Here is a 15,571-nt window from a genome sequence, read left to right as displayed (position 1 = left end):
GTCCCAACTTTTACTAATAACACTCATAAAGATTTTCCGTTTAAGTGTTTTCCCACTTACAGCGTTTTTTCGAAAAACGTTATAAGCGGGATTCACTCTGTATTTTATTTTTTATAACTAATTCCCTTATAAAATCACAAATATATAAAGCACAAAGTAATTTGAAATTTCGACACATGTTTGAGAGTCTGGATGATTTTTTAAATACATTTTTTATTTATTTAGCATCAAACAAAAAACAACAGATAATACACATCCAAGGACCCAACAACGAAGGCTCTTCTGTGAGGCGTCAATGCATGAATCTCCCACAAGGACGAAGCTCATTGAGCTTTAGCACAGGGTAGGTGTGGACCCGGGGGAATGTGTCGGGAGATTTAATTTATTGTGTAGGTTCATTGGATCGTCTCGTATTTCAAACAGACCTATTTTTCCTATATAATTTAGCTCTTGGGAGGACTAATCACCCACCTTCTGGATACGTCCCTGGCCCAGGGTTCCAAAGATCGATCTTATTTATAAAATGCTTGTTTATAATAAACTTTCTTTTAATTAAATTAAATTCAGTAAATAGAGAGGGTCTCTATTACCGAAATCATTCTTGGAGCTACCGCCTCACTCTTGAATGAGGGTAGGTGGCCCTGGATAAGACACAGAGGGGCCACGAGAAGAAAATATTGTTCAAAAGGGGCCATGCGCTGATAAAAGTGGAAAAACATTCACATATAAACATTCAAAATATCACGAAGCTGGTAAAATATTTACATGCTTATTTTTTTGAAAAATCACGACGTCCATAAAATAAAGCCGTATAAAAGCATAATATCCGTTATTTTTACTTTAATCACAGGAAAATTGCTCTTAAAATTTCTGAGCAAAAAAAAACAAGCAGGTACCGTTAAACTAATAATTTTTTTCCGTTAATTTATACGTGTATTTACCACCACACCCTGCACGTTAAAACATAACTGCGTAAAGGTACATTTGTAGACAATAAGATTGCTCAAAAACATGTTTTGAAGGGAAAAAAATTTACCATCTAATGGAAATCAAATGACTTTAGGAAATCATAAACATGATCAACGTCACTTATCTAATTGAGGATAACATTTTCTTATCATTTTTTTCCTATAAGGGGGCAATTCAATTCTAGAAGGTTGATGGAAATAGGATAAGACAAACAAATCGCTCAATATATCACGGAAATATTTATATATGTTAAAAAAAAAAAGACCTTAAAATCATTAACTGTATTTTCTCTATACAACATAATTTAAAATTCTAAAAAGTCCAGAAATAACTTCTTTTTTTTTGTGATAAATAATAAAAAAAATGAACTTTTAGGTGAACAAATCAAAAGCATGACATCTGCCAAGGAGAAAGAAAAGAAAAATTTCTTAGACATGCTTTAATTTTCAGTTTCTAAATGGCATTGAAGAAATAAAATTGCTAAAAGCTACAAAGATTTGTGAAAATTGCATTTTTTTTTTCTTCTTCTTTTCTTTTTGCATCGATAAAAAGCTGTCAGAAAGAAAGTAAAAAAAATTTCCATATAAAAGAAAAGTAAAAATAAAACGGAAGAAACACAAGGAGAAAGAATTCAGTTAAAAAAAAAAAAAATAAATAAAATGGTGAGAAAAATGTAAAAAAAAAAAAAAACAGAAAAGAAATTTATAAGAAACGGGTAGAAAACGCTCAGAAATAAATGAGCTAAAATGCAAATGGCATGTACGCTTTTTCAATAGAACGGAAAAGACTTTCGCCACTTTTCTTTGGATCTGTCTATTAGCCCCCAAGAAGTGCAGGAAATAAATAAAAAAAAATATAATAAAAATGGAAAGAGAAAATGAAATAAGAAAAATACGAAAAAAATTTTTTTTTTTTTTATACAAAGAAACGAATTTTCTAGTCAGAAATGATCATGGAGAATAAAAAAAAAAATAATAAAAAAGATTTTTTTTTTTATATATATTATTATTATTTCAAAAAAAAAGGGATCGTGCACAAAAAATCAAAGTCGTAAAGCTCATTTTTTATTACACTAAAAGCATTTTACAAATTCTTCAAATACACTGTCAGTATTCTTATACAGTATATATATATATGTATATTTGATTGATCACGTCCTGTATGTGATCCGTTTATCGAGATTCCTTTTTATGGAGAATTTGAGATGTCCTTGAAATTTCTCATTTTGGAATGTCTGAAAATCATTTTATTTGCGGGTATTTGGGATTTTATTCAAATTTAAAATATATATATAGTCGTATTGTTGGATGACATTCGATTTTCTTCTTGATATGTGTGGTGTATTTTAATAAAAAAAAAAAATATTAACATAACTAAAGCAATTTCGGCATGAAGTATAGCATTTTTTAGGTTATGAGTAAGTATGCTGTATGCTGGAATGTAGCAAATAATTGGCAATGAGAAATTTCTGAAAAGACGTGAATATTTTAAGACATTTTTAGTGGTCCGAATTTCCGAATTTCATCCATCACTGAATTAAAACAAAATTAAAAACTTAATTTTTCGCCTTAGTAAATTCAGACAAAACAATTGTAACCCTTACTCTCTTTCTCTCCAAGTACCGTTAAAAACGTTTTTCAAAAAACTGTCATGAAGAAAACGTAAGCGGGAAAACGCTTCAACGGGAAATCTCGATGAGTACCGTAAAGAGTTGGGGACACGAACGTGAATCGTACTAAGCGGGAAAACGTTCTAAGTGGGAAGGTAATAAGCGAGATCCACCGTGTTATTGAATTATATATGTGTTATTAATCACTAAGGTGCATAGCAACCTTACGTTTTCCTCGTATACTTTAGGATTGTTCAATCTTTTCGGTTTTGCGGCTCGTATTGTGGACAGAAAGAAAATATTTTTGGCCCACGCTTAAGATACAAATGATACGTCACTTAATACGTCATAGAACACTTTAAAGCCAAACTACTCCAAATCAAATTAAACTAATTTTTTCCTACTTTTTCGAATCATGAAACCCTTGGAAACATCTCAAAAATATCATTAAATTATTCATTGATGTTACTTCAAAATTGGTTTTCGGGCCTGATTTATGGCTGCCCCGGCCCACCCTTTCTGAAAAAAATTGTCAAAGGGCATATCATGGCTGCATCAGGACCATCTTAAGAGCATCCTGGACCCCCGGGCAAAGTGATTTTTCTGAGGCTCCCTACCAGGCGAGAAGTGTTTACGAAAATAGATCTCGCACTTAACCAGATGTCACTTTCACGAGACCTCTTTTTCCACTTGAGGCCCCGTGCCATGCCCAGGTGGACCTCAATACGGCACTGGACTGCATTCAATAATGTCTCGTTCAAATTTCTTTAAATCCTGATTAAATTTATAGAAATTGTCGTTTCATTACCAGCCAGTAGATTTATTCGAAAATACATTTACAAGGAAGAGTTGGCTTAAGAAACTGCGAGGACATGACAGACCAAAGAAGACAAAATATGAGGAGGGGGGGACTGTATACCTACGTCGAGAAAGAGCATGATGACATGCTGGATATAGACTGGTTGTAAGGAGAGGACGGGAAGAAAGTGCAGAACTTGAGTGGTCCCCGGGGTCCCCCCATCGGAAACAGAACCTTTCGGCAGTTGGAGTCAGTTACAGCCGGCTACCATTAATTTTAGAAGGAAAATGGAAGGAGAGGTAGCGAGGTACACAGGGTAAAAAGGCGTACCGGGAGAGGGGGAGGGTTGACTGTTCGGAAGTAGAAAGGGGGGATCAGGGTGACGTCCCGGATAGCAGAAATAAAACTGGTAGGAAAAAAAAAAATTCAGTGGCAAATGCAGAAAGTACAGAGAGAGAAGTAAAAAAGTGGGGGTGGGGGGGGGGTAAGAGGCAGCCTGGAATTGGACGGGTACTGGGGAAGTTATGGGGAAAATGGGTTAAGAAGAAGAATAAGAAAAGTCGGTTTCTCCAGGACCCAGGTTAGTAAGAGACGGGGGGCCGGAGGACGGAACGGGCCGGGAAAGGACACGGAATTAAGGAGAATCCGAAACGGAGGAAAAAGATAAACGAATTTGAAAAGACGAAATGGAAAGGAACTACAACGCCGAAAAAAATAATAAAAATAATAAAAGTGAAAGAAAAATAATAAAATAAAATGTAAAAAATAAAAAACGTGAAAAAGAGAGAGAGAGAGATATATAGAATAAATTCTTGACGGTGTGAGAAACTGAATCTTAAGTGGTGAAGACCTTCTACTTTTTTATTCTTCATTTTATTTGATGGAAGGTTTCATAAAAAGCACCAACGAAAAAGACATAGAGACGGAAAGAAACGGGACAATGTTCTTTTTACTCCCACTAGGAGCAAGAAACTTACTCTGGATTTCTTTTATTATTATTATTTTTCCCCCAAAAAAAAAAAAAAAAATTCAAAAAGAGAACTGGTATGTCTCCAGGAAACTATTCTATCCAATTTTTTTTTTCACCCATTGAAGAGAACAAGTGCAAATATATGTATGCAGTTTGAATTTGAACTGAATGAAAACTTCATGTCCGACTCGATAAAGACTTATCTTGAATAGAGTCAAACTCGCTTGCAACTAGAGTGACCATACGTTGAGTATTTCCCGGGACATTCCGTGTTTTTACGTGATTTTGTTCCACACCCGACTTTTTTTTTTTTCCTCCAACAATGTCCCGTTTTTCTACGCAGACCTATTTTCAACGAAGCCAAATTGATTCTTTATTCTTCTTTGAAATGAACAACTAACATTATTCTCCCAATTCATAAATTACGTAATTACGACTGTTCTATCTGTTAAAAGAGTGTTCATGTCACATATTTGTCATGTTTTTTAACCCTTTTATTCGTTAGAATTTATTTTAATGCACAGCAATCTGCAGTAGCGCTTCATTTCCTGCCATTAGTGAATTTTTGTGATTTTAGCATTAGTCGGCAATTTTTTTTTTTACCTTTGGCTTCATTTTGGTGGTAATTAGCAATGTCCCGTATTTTCCCGTATTTGGAGGGGAAGCCCTGTATTTTATATTTTTCTCGAGTAAATATTGTTAGCCTAGTTGCAACTACCTCGAAGATTCCGCGAAATTTTGTCGCTACAAAGGAAGCTGACGTTTTCAAAACCAGTTAGGAATGAATTAAAAATATAATCAAATGCAATCAAATATTATACATGAAATTGTTATTTCATCATGATTAGGGTGACTATGTTTTGCCGGAAAAAAAAACACGGGAAAGTTGAGATCATAAATATGGGGTATTGCCAATTCGGTGAAATTGAATACAGCAAATTTCTCTCTCTGAGGTGACGAAAAATCTATTCCACGAAAAAAAATGAGTATAACAAATATCAGAAATAAAAAATTATGCAAATTATGTCCAGCCTCCCTTCTAGTAAAATTTGTGAATTGATTGGTTTTTTATAAAGAGTCGGGCAAAACTACGGGACAACGCACGAATATCCCGTATGTGTGTTAGTGTATCGTAAGGTATCAAAACAGAGTTATAATTCCATTGATTGCTTGGAATATCGCCATTAAAAGGGACAGAAATAATAAAATAAAATGTAAAAATTATAGAACGTGAAAGAGAGAGAGAGATACACAATAAATAGTAATAATCTAGTTTATATTATCTGAAATTAAAACCTGATTTCGTGAAATACTCAATTTTTGAATCATCGTCTACTTTTTCAGTCTCGTTTAAAGTTTTCCAATTTCTTCTGTCTGACGCTTGCAGTCTGGTCCAGCATGAAATTCTTTACACTATATGTCTTTATGTCCCGTTGGTCACTGTCGTGATCATGAGCTATTAAACGGCTTTAGACTGGTGGTCTGGAGTTCATGTTGCTTTTTTTTTTTTTAGACGAAGCCCAACCGTGTCCGTTTACCCAAGGCCGGAATTAGAGGAGGTGTAGGAGGTGGGGGGGGGGCAACTGTCCCGGGTGGCAATGTGTTAGATGGGAACAAAGTACACCGTTATAAAATTATCGAATTTTAAAGTTGTGGGGGCGGCAAAATAATGTTTGCCACGTTCGACTGAATTACGTTTGCCCCCGGGCGGCAAAAATCCTAGTTACGGCACTGGTTTATCACATAATAGACATGGTTACTAACGGGCTGCAACCAAGAGAAGGTGCAGATGTATCCTAGTTGACTCCTCTTAAAGTTCTTAGAATATGTCAGATTGAAGGATGAAGGGTTTCTTTCTTAATTAAAAGCTAGAAAATTTCAAGAGCCCAAGTTTAGTAGATGACAGTATTAATGAACTCATAAAATGTAAAATTATTTCCCATCAAGAATATCAAAATATTATTTTTTCCTGGAAAAAGGGATAAAACATGCCAGGAGCACCATTTTCGCTAACGATGATAATCGTTTGTGATTTGATAAATATAAATACAAAAACAAAGGCCACAAAAGGCAAATTGCCCAACGAGGTGGCTGAAAAAGTACCCATAAAAAATATGGATATCAAATATATATTCAAAATACAGCAACCCAATACAGGAGCATTTATCATGAAAAATAATAATTAATAGGCCTAATATATATTACACTGCCCATAAAAAAGTTTATGGCTGTCTTATTTAAATATGGATAGCTTCTCGATTTAACCAAATATGTTTATCGTACTTTTTAGACGTGTCAATTGTGTTAGAACTCACGACCCCCGGAGGTAAGCTATTTTATTTATTGGCAACCGTATTGGAGAAAGAAAATCCCTGCGACACCCCACCCTGGAATGGTCCCTTACAAATACTTTTCGTGATAATATGATAAATCTGTGATCAGATGGCAAAATGTCATAAGTCACTTTTCCCAAAAAATTGAGTTGTTCGCATTCCGGAGTCTCATTCGTCAAAGTTTTGGAAAGTGGCAAAATTTTCTCTTTCTCTTTCAGTTTCACTAAACAAAAAATGAACATCATTTTCAAAATTTATAATTTTCTGATGAAACGGAAAATGGCAATTATAAACTTTTGAAGCATCAGGTCTGAAAATTTGTCAAAAATCTCTTTTTTGCGGACACTGGTGGGACAAAAAAAAAATTCGTCCGTGAAAGAGGAATATTCGTTAATCAGGGATGTGAAATGTGCACTTTTATCATACACGGGGAAATTTTATTTGGCCGTACAAGAGGGGGTGACCGCAACTGAAGGGTGTCCATTAAGAGGGAGTTTTACTGTATTACTAACAAGAATGTTTTATTCTTCTTAACCTTTCCGGGAATTTTAAGGGTTCCGTGGCATTCGATCATGCGGAAGCCCAAAAAAGTTTCCGCGGAACCTCATTTTGAAAACCACGACTTATGGTATGACGTAATAATGAGATTTCTTTGTGGCACTAACATCCAATATCGTGAAATCTCATCCAATAAAAGTCGATGGAAGTTTGTTTCGAAAATACTTGGTTGAAAAGAAGTGTGGGGAAAGGTTTTTTATTGTGTGTGCGTGTGAGAAACCAAATGGTAGGAAAAATCGAATAAAAATTCTCGCCTTTTAGAACATTCCGGTAAACTAACGATAAAATCGAATTGCGTTTGTGTGTATGTTCCGCCAAAATCTTGTTCGAAGCTTCCATCTGAGTTAGAAACACCACAAAACTGACGAAAAATTCTCTTAGGTTCACTCTCACCAGAAGCCTTTTCCTTTCTTGTAGATTTGAACTTGTTCAAAGCCTTTCTTTTTCTCTTTTATAACATTTAGGAATTCTTTTTATTATAATTGTTGTTCTTGTTCTTGTTAAGTCTCTTCTCTCTAATCGACTTTCGCTGTCCAAGATGTTGCCGAAGATGCTACTAAGAGTTAAACATGAAAACGACTTGTTTTGCCAGATTTTTAAAGACTTATTTCCGAAAAGAAAATTTCTATCTCCAGTGTATACCAAAATAACGTTAAATGTTTAAACATTCCTCTTAAAAATCAATATCATCTACAGCGTTTACGCTCAACCTATGGCCCGTGGTCCTTAGAGACATCTGATGTGGCCCGTGACTTGATTTAGTTTTTTTCACCAGATTACTCGAGTGACCCGCGTTCAGTTCCACATCACTTGAGTGACCCGCAACACATTCTCACTTCAATTAACTTGTCCGCGGAACATTCCCAGATTAAGTAGTCTCCCATACGTTCCCAGATCATTTAGGTTTAAACACATTTCCAGACCGCACTTCAGGGGCTCAATTACAGATCACTTAAGTTGCCCGTGACACGTTTCCAGATCTATGAAGTGGCCCACACGCTGTTTGTGGCCGGTTTCGCTCATTCAATCACTCAATTGTTCACTTGCTTACTCGATCATTTATTCACTCGTTCATTCACTCACTCTATCGCTCATTCATTCGCTTATTCATTCACTCATGTTGAACTGACATCGGTAAATTGTTTGTCGGTGAATTCTCCCTAGCGATGAATTTTCCATTCGGTGAATTGCTGGCGGTGAGTTTTCCGGGCACGACGAGAGAAATATTTCTCTAAAAACGAAATTTTCATGTTGGTTACATTAACATTAAAAAAAAAATGTAATAGTATTACATTTTTTTTACATTTAATATTTTTACATTTTAGTATGAAATAAGAAAAATATTCAAAACCGCGCTTTTTATTTTCGGAATCTATCAACATCCTTTTGAAGATTACCAAAAAGGGTCCTTGATGACAAATCGATAAATCTTAATTATTGATTACCTAATTAGAAAATTTTCTCAACTTAGAGAAAGTTTAATTATTTTTTTTTTTGAATCGTTTCTCTTCTTTCCCTCATTTTTATTCACCCTGTTAACATAGTTTGAGATGATTAAAAGAAATGAATTATTCAAAACGGAATTCCTTTCATTTCGGAAAAAGTAATAATCAATTTCATAAAAATGAATCAATTTCTTAACTAAAGATTTTCCTTCTTGTGCTTCTAAATATTAATGCTCACTCTAAAAACGATTTTTTTTTTTCGTAATCAATTAATTTTCTTCTTAAATTCATTTTAGGGTCTATAAATGATATTCCAAATAAATTAATATGCTTATGTATACCTTTGCGTTTCATATGATGGTGACCGACTATTATAAATACAGTATCTAAGCCATATATTCTCAACCCATGGTCCGCGGGCTAAATGGTGCCCCTCTGAGTCATCGAATGTGGTGACCTCGAACTTAATTTTGTAAAAAATGAACTAAGCAACACGCAACCAGATCAGTAAGTGACCGTGATACATTATCAGATCACTTATGTGGCTTCCGGCACATTCCCAGACCACTTAGGTGATCCACGACGTATTTACAGATCATGTAATTGACCCGCAGTGCATTTAGAAGTGACCTAGGACGCTGCTATAGATCATTCGAATGGCCTGAGGCACACTTTTAGTTCAATTAAGTGACCTGCGACACATTTCTAGACCACTCAAGGGACCCGTGGCACATTTCTAGACCACTTGAGTGACCCGTGGCACATTTTTAGGCCACTTAAATGACCCTCGGCATGTTTATGACCAAGTCACTAAGTCGATCTGGGAAGCTGTTTCAGGTCTTTTAAGTGGCTAAGTGGCCCGCGCCACATTCCCAGATCACTTCAGTGGCCCGCGGCACATTTCCAGATCACTTTAGTAGTCCGTGGCGTATTCCTAGATCACTTAAGTGCCCCACAGCACATTCTCAGATTACTTTAGTGGCCCGCGGAATATTCCCTGATCACTTCAGGGGATCGCAGACCATTTACAGATCATTTGAGCGGCCCGCGGCACATTTACAGATCACTTATGTGGCCCAGGACACGACTCCAAACTAGTGGCCCGCACTCTTCAACGGTTGAGCACCCTTGTCCTAAGCTTTCCACTTCATCTTGTATTTTTGAATCCTGTATACATAGGCTTAAGTTGATGTCGAGATTCATATCTTGGTGCGGTGCTGTAAAATGTCAAAATTTTACAATGTCACGATAAATTTGGTGAAAAAAAAAATTGGTTTAAAACTCTGTTAAAAGTAATTAACATTACTTCTTGTAAGTTCAATGAAGGTCAAGAATATCTTTAATTTCTCATAGCGATGATATAAATCACTCCAGCGGACTTTTATTGCTCCTCCCGAAAGTGTTTTTAGTAATTTTTCAAACCGAATTTTAGTGACCCTAATTTTCACGCTTAATTAACTATATTTTAGCTAATTAATAAATCCCCTCTAATAAGTAAAATTACTGTATTGATGTATTGTTTCATTTACAAATATGCTATCAGCACCAATTTACATCCGTTTTTGTAAAAGAAAAAATGTTTTCAATAACATTTGGGGGGGGGGGTAAAACATAGGGGGTTAAGAACCAAAAAATAATTAACAATTCGGAAGAAATAAAATTTTTCAATCAATTTTCAATGGGGGCCCTCAGGGCCCTTTTGGCTACTGAGTGAATCCACGATCAACGCTCTACTTTTAGTCAATTCCAGGATAAAAATTTTTACGATACTCATCTGAGCGGCATATACCAGCGTTTCTCAACCTAAGGCAATAGTCCGCAGTCAAACTTGATAATTTAATTATAACTGTGTGTGAATGAAAAATTACTAGACCGTTGTGATTAATATTGGTTATAACAGTATGGCTTGAAATATAAATTACGCCTTTAGTACAAAGGTTCGCCATACATCATCGAGGAAAATGCGATCCTAAATACGGGATCACTAAATTTTCCAGAAAATAGAATTTATTGTCTTGAATGCAATTCGGTAATTACTATTGCTAAAATTCCTGAAAATTGTGGGGAAATAAAGGACTGCCACAAATCGCAATAAAAAAATGTTTTTCAAATGTTTATTCAAATGATCAGATGACCATATTACATTTAGAAAATTACGGTAAACCCGGGATCTTAAATAGCATAAAATACGGAACATTGCCGGACACAGTAATCCAATATGTTGCCAGAAGTAAGCACAATCAATTTTTTTTGTCGGAAGTTTTGAAGAATTGCGGCAAAATTGTTGAACCTGACAAATATCTCAGATGAATATATTTTTAGCCATATCTAATCTATGATAATATAATTTATATAGTATGAAAACGCTTTGTATTCACAACTTTAGTAAACATTAAAAATCCAAATAAACTTGAAAAACGGGACAGATGCGTAAAAAAAATCGAAACAACCAAAATTACAGGAATGCCCCGTAATACGGGACATAAGTGGTCCGTCAATTTGTTTCAGATTTTTCACTGGTCCCTGGGCTCAGAAGGGTTGACGAACGCTGCGTTAAAATATGAGAAAGTACGTTCACATCATTCGAGCTGTAAATTAGTGGTCCGTCGAATTGTTTCAGACATTTTAGCGGTCCTAAGGGCAGGTCCGTCTTAAGAGCATCATGGGCCTCCGGGCCAAATGATTTTTCTCAGGCCCTACCAGTCAAATTTTCGAAAATCTCAACCAGATCCAATTTTTGTGAGGCCCGTTTTCTCTTGTGCCCGGGTGGGCCCATGCCTGAAGCGGCACTGCCTAAGGGACAGAAAGGTTGAGAAACACTGGCATATACTGTATCACCACAGACATTAACCCCCCCCCCCCCTACACAGAGACATGTCCCACCAGAAGACGAAGAGTAGACAACATGCGCTTTTCTTATAGAAAAATGTTATTTTTTTCCTATAACGATACGTACTGTTGAAATTTGATTCGAGAAATCAGTCGCGAATGGGGAAAAGACGACAAAATTCTTAATTTTCATTGGCAAACATTGGGATAGATGAATGCATAGGTTGCAGTGACTAACTAACATGTTAGACAACTCACCCGGATGCAACAATAATAAACTTCAGTTTTTTTCCTTCTGCGCAAGGCGTAGCAGTTTTTGTAGTAGGCGTAGTAATAACAATCCCCAAATGCGGGACCTGTATTACTTTGCTGATAGCTTCCGATCAGAGACGTCAGTTTTTTAACTAAAAACCAACGACGTCTCTTCTTCTCGAACGCCGAAAATCTCCTCAGGACGACGATCAGCAGCCGAAAAGGAGATGAGTCGATCCTAATCAGGTAGTTATAGTTTTTTAATTAGTACTCCCATTAGGATCTATACAACATTAGGAAACAATTGGGAAATCTTAAATTCATATTATATTCCATTAAAACGGGAGCTCAACATTATGGTGAGCGTAAATCACTTAGTCCCGGGACCTTATAAGTGATATAACATAATCGTTCGCGGGACCAAAAACATTAAATTAAATGGTTTGGAGTTCCGAACCGAGAAATTATGAAATTTGTGAATAATAATTAGGAACAATATCAGTTTAAATCAGAGGTTTTTAACCAGTGCTCTTCAGATTCCGTAGTGATTGAAGAAATTTCAGTGGGTCCGGGAGCTTGGATAAGAAAACGATGTACTTATTGTGTGTGTGTGTGTGTGTGTATTTACGTTATTACATATCATATAAAGGGTCCGTGGTTTTCATATCGTTGTCGCAAAGGATCTATGGAACACAAAAAATAAGAACCCCTACTTTAAGTGGAATGGACTTATGTTTATTTTTGGTTGTAGTTTTAGTTTTCACCAGTAGCCCTGTTATACCGACAGTAGAATTATATATAAAATCCGTAATTATATACACACAGTATAAACAGTTCTGACAATATCAGATAATTTAGGAAGATCGGGAACATTCACGGCTCTCCAGTCAGAATATATATATATATATTCACAGGTTTCCATTAATTTTCCTATTAGATTTGGAGCCGCGGGCTACAAATTGAACACTTATACATCAAGACAATAGTCGTGAAATTCACGATTTTGTCATTGCGTAGGAATCTATTGAGGTGTTGATTATATTCTTAATCAATACACTTTGAGTGATAAATTAATAATGAAATCACCTTTAAAAAAATAGTGAATATAAAACTGTAATAATATAGGCTATAGAAGGCATTAGATTTTGAAGCATTTCAAGGTAAAGATGTCACAGATCACTTTTCGCACCTTTTTTTTTCAAGTTGAAGGTGTAATGAATATAGTGTCAAGAATCCGGATAATTGCATATACTTCCTTCTTTTAAGAGAGATTAGAAAAAATTCCAGAAATTCCTCTGTTTTTCCAGAGCAATAACCAACCCAAAATTGCCCGCCGCCGAAGTTGAAACACGAGGCGTGCGTTATCCGCAAAACAATTTGAGAATCTCGACAAAATTTTACTAAAATGCTACCACACCAGAATAAAAGAATTGTTTTTCTGTTAATAGCATAATTATGGACGTGTGAAATGCTTCACCACAAAAATGCTCGCGTCACCACAATTTTCAAGCCACTATTTTGCAATAATAGGTTTTTATTAATTGTTTTCATATTAGATTTGAAGCCGCGGTCCACAGATTGAATAAAAGTAGGTTGCGCATCAAGAGATTCAATTCAGGATTTGGTCATTCTGCATATCACATGCTTGAAATTATTTCCAGTGATGTGTTAATTATTTTTAATTAATAGGCTTTGAGTGTATTTAATTGATTATGAAATTGACTGTTGAAAATAAATAGTGGATATCTGAAACTTTGGCCCAAATTACACAATAAAAGTTTGATATAGGATCTTTTGCAAAACTTGAAAAAAACCCCGATAAGCCTATTGGTTGCGTTTTTCCAGTTTTCTGAAAGAGCTTTTATAAAACTTTTATAGTGTTAAACTAATCACGCAGCCCTAGACGGTTTTTACTCAGATTTTCAATGTTTTTAGCCCTCTTTGGTTCACCCCCATAAAAATTTAATAATTTTTTTTTACAAAAATGGATGTAGACTGGTGATATTAGCATACTTCTGATTGAAATAATACGATTGGATTTTTTAATTAGCTAAAATGGTTAGTTAAGGGTAAAATATGCAATTTTCCTTTATTTTTCTATCTATAAACAGATGAAATGTTGCTTAGTCCGGCATTACACTATAAAAGTTTTAGAAAAGTTCTTTTATAAAACTTGAAAAATACAACCATTAAACATATTGGGTACATTCGAGCGAATGTAACCACTATTGGTTGGGTTGTTTATTTCAAGTTTTGTAATAGATATTTTATATATATACATATGAACCCACATAAAATATTTCAGCAGCTCTCAAAAAATTACACCGACAAGTAATCACCTCTTTATAGACAAAAAAGTATTGTTATATTATATTCTTATATAAGCCCTATTGCGTACTGAAATGACACAAAAAGATGTCCTTTTCTTAAAATATAAAAAAATAGAAAATGAATTTGTATAATTTGTTTTTTTGACTATGTATTTGCCCTGTACAGTCAAATATACACTGTACCTAGAGGGTTAAAGTAAAAATGGCACAGATTTATATTTGCACTTTTTTTTAAGTTGATGGAAGAATGAAATATCTTGTGTCTAGTTATGCAATAACATGAAATGTTTAACCCATTTTCAACAATTCAGATAATTGAATTTACTTCCATTGGGAAATATTGGATAAAATTCTAGAAACTCCTCTGTTTTCCCAGAGGAAAAACTAACCTAAAATCGTTATCAGTAGAAGCTGAAACTAGACACGCGAGACGTTATCTACGAAAAAATTCGAAAATCTCGACAAATTTTTACTATAGAGCTACCACACCGGGAAAAAAAACCTTGTTTCCTTATAAATCACGATATAGAACGCGTGCGATGCTCACCGCTAAAATGCTCGTTTAACCACTATTTTGAAGCCACTATTTTTCTATCATATTCGTGGGTTTTCATTAATTAATTCTGATATTAGATTTGGAGCTGCAGGCACGGATTGAATATCTATGTATCAAGAGATTTTCAATTGCTAGTTCATAATTTAATTATTCTCCATATCACACAATGAGGTGTTAATTTTTCTGAATTAATGGCTTTAAGTGTACATTGATCATGAAATATTCAGTTTAGGAGGAATAGATATATTTTGAAGCTTTATTCAGATGTGTTTTACTCAGATTTCCAAGCTTTTGAAGGTACAGATGTGACAGATCACTTTTCGCACTTTTCTAAATTAGATGATGGAATGATGATGGAATCTTGTGTCAACTTACAATGACATCAGATGTTCAAACTATTCTCAAGAGTTTTCACATAGTTGAATAGACTTCCATCAGGAAACATAAACTTAGAAAAAAATTCCAGCAATTCCTGTTTTCCCAGAGGAAAAACTAACCTAAAATCGTTAGCAGTAGAAGTTGAAACTAGACACGAGACGTTATCTACGAAAAAATTCGAAAATCTCGGCAAGTTTTTACTAAAATGCTACCACACCGGGGGGAAAAAATGTCTTGTTTCCTGGTAAAGCATGATATAGAATTCACCGCAAAAATGCTCGTCTTACCACTATTCCCAAACCCCTCAAAAAAGAAAGAGTAGAGCTCTTTTTCACATGTGCAATGTAGGCGGCTAGTCTGTATTCTCGTACCACCCGGGTTGAGTTCGATCCCTCAACCTTTCCCTCCCATTTAGAAATGAGGGGGATTTTTGTGGATTGTGATCGATCACATGGAATTCATCACTGTATGTATGGAATTCCACGGAAAAAGGGAGGGGGGGGGGGTTGGAATTGGTTCGGGGTAAAAGAGGAACCGCGCCAT

At 35.2% G+C, this 15,571-nt stretch overlaps 1 protein-coding gene and 1 long non-coding RNA gene across 3 annotated transcripts in view; one reads left to right on the top strand and one right to left on the bottom strand.

The window, feature by feature from the left end:
* LOC149073490 (uncharacterized) overlaps window positions 1-15,571 on the bottom strand; it is a 179,223-nt gene that overhangs the window by 28,443 nt on the left and 135,209 nt on the right. The window lies entirely within an intron of this gene.
* The window catches only part of LOC149073491 (uncharacterized), a 61,496-nt gene that overhangs the window by 8,258 nt on the left and 37,667 nt on the right, over window positions 1-15,571 (top strand). Inside the window, exon 1 of one of the 2 annotated variants that reach the window (XM_089246619.1) lies at window positions 11,829-12,010. The exons of the other annotated variant lie outside the window; for it this stretch is intronic. The gene's annotated coding sequence lies outside the window, so the exon portion shown is untranslated. Of the gene's footprint in view, window positions 1-11,828; window positions 12,011-15,571 lie in introns of those variants that run through there. 2 annotated transcript variants of the gene reach the window in all.

Source organism: Pholcus phalangioides, unplaced genomic scaffold (genome assembly GCF_987345545.1).
Source record: "Pholcus phalangioides strain wild (caught in Gottingen) unplaced genomic scaffold, Ppha-v1.0 ptg000017l_1, whole genome shotgun sequence".
Taxonomy (NCBI): Eukaryota; Metazoa; Arthropoda; class Arachnida; order Araneae; family Pholcidae; genus Pholcus; species Pholcus phalangioides.
This window is presented reverse-complemented; position numbering and strand designations above follow the sequence as displayed.